The 1,671-nt window shown below is 58.3% G+C and overlaps 1 non-coding gene across 1 annotated transcript in view; it reads right to left on the bottom strand.

Moving 5' to 3' along the window:
• The window catches only part of LOC126435452 (small subunit ribosomal RNA), a 1,909-nt gene extending 911 nt beyond the window's left edge, over window positions 1-998 (bottom strand). The window contains exon 1 of the ribosomal RNA XR_007579953.1: window positions 1-998. This exon is cut by the window's left edge and continues 911 nt beyond it. This is a non-coding gene — a ribosomal RNA (small subunit ribosomal RNA).
• Between the last annotated feature and the right edge of the window lie 673 nt (window positions 999-1,671).

The following is a 1,671-nucleotide window of genomic DNA, read 5'->3' on the forward strand; positions in this document are numbered from 1 at the left end:
TCTAACGTCGCAATACGAATGCCCCCGCCTGTCCCTATTAATCATTACCTCGGGTTCCGAAAACCAACAAAATAGAACCGAGGTCCTATTCCATTATTCCATGCACACAGTATTCAGGCGGGCTTGCCTGCTTTAAGCACTCTAATTTGTTCAAAGTAAACGTGCCGGCCCACCGAGACACTCAATAAAGAGCACCCTGGTAGGATTTCAACGGGGTCCGCCTCGGGACGCACGAGCACGCACGAGGCGGTGGCACGCCTTCGGCTCGCCCCACCGGCAGGACGTCCCACGATACATGCCAGTTAAACACCGACGGGCGGTGAACCAACAGCGTGGGACACAAATCCAACTACGAGCTTTTTAACCGCAACAACTTTAATATACGCTATTGGAGCTGGAATTACCGCGGCTGCTGGCACCAGACTTGCCCTCCAATAGATACTCGTTAAAGGATTTAAAGTGTACTCATTCCGATTACGGGGCCTCGGATGAGTCCCGTATCGTTATTTTTCGTCACTACCTCCCCGTGCCGGGAGTGGGTAATTTGCGCGCCTGCTGCCTTCCTTGGATGTGGTAGCCGTTTCTCAGGCTCCCTCTCCGGAATCGAACCCTGATTCCCCGTTACCCGTTACAACCATGGTAGGCGCAGAACCTACCATCGACAGTTGATAAGGCAGACATTTGAAAGATGCGTCGCCGGTACGAGGACCGTGCGATCAGCCCAAAGTTATTCAGAGTCACCAAGGCAAACGGACCGGACGAGCCGACCGATTGGTTTTGATCTAATAAAAGCGTCCCTTCCATCTCTGGTCGGGACTCTGTTTGCATGTATTAGCTCTAGAATTACCACAGTTATCCAAGTAACGTGGGTACGATCTAAGGAACCATAACTGATTTAATGAGCCATTCGCGGTTTCACCTTAATGCGGCTTGTACTGAGACATGCATGGCTTAATCTTTGAGACAAGCATATGACTACTGGCAGGATCAACCAGGGAGCTGCGTCAACTAGAGCTGAGCAGCCGGCCGCCCGGGAGTGTGTCCCGGGGGCCCGCGCGAACACGCAAGCGTCCGCTCAATTATTCTGCAAACAGGAGGAGGCTGAGCTCCCCTGCACAACACACCTCGAAACCCTCTCAGGTCCCGGCGGCGCGCAGCGCCGTCCTAAGTACTTGGTCGGGTTCGAGAGAGGCGCAATCGCCCGGAGTTAGGCGAGTAGACGCTTTAGGTGCGACCACCCGTGCTCCCAACTGAGCTTGCCGCTGCCGACAGAGGCCCGGGAGCGTGCTGTCGTGGCATTGCCGGCGGGAGACAACACGCGCCACCTACGGTGACCGGCAGCTCCAACGCCAGCGCCACAGAAGGACAAAAGCCCCACTTGGGTGCCGAAGCGAACTCTCCCAGCACAGCGCACGCGCCAACACGTCCGCACAGCTGCGATACAAACCACCTGCGAGAACCGCTGGGGCGACCGAGCAGCAGACGGCGTCGCGGCGCCGAGCGCCGGGCGGCGGCGCATCCTCAGCGCACACAGTCCTCAATCGGACCAGCACACTGCAGATGGCCACCACGCTTCGCACCGGGCCCGCGAGGACCTGCTTTGGCCGCAAGGCGCCGCGAGCAGGGGGCGCCGGCGCGCAGCTGCGCCGCCTGCCGCGTCCGTCGGCCGGC

The sequence above is a fragment of the Schistocerca serialis genome, unplaced genomic scaffold (genome assembly GCF_023864345.2).
Source record: "Schistocerca serialis cubense isolate TAMUIC-IGC-003099 unplaced genomic scaffold, iqSchSeri2.2 HiC_scaffold_1207, whole genome shotgun sequence".
NCBI lineage: Eukaryota > Metazoa > Arthropoda > Insecta > Orthoptera > Acrididae > Schistocerca > Schistocerca serialis.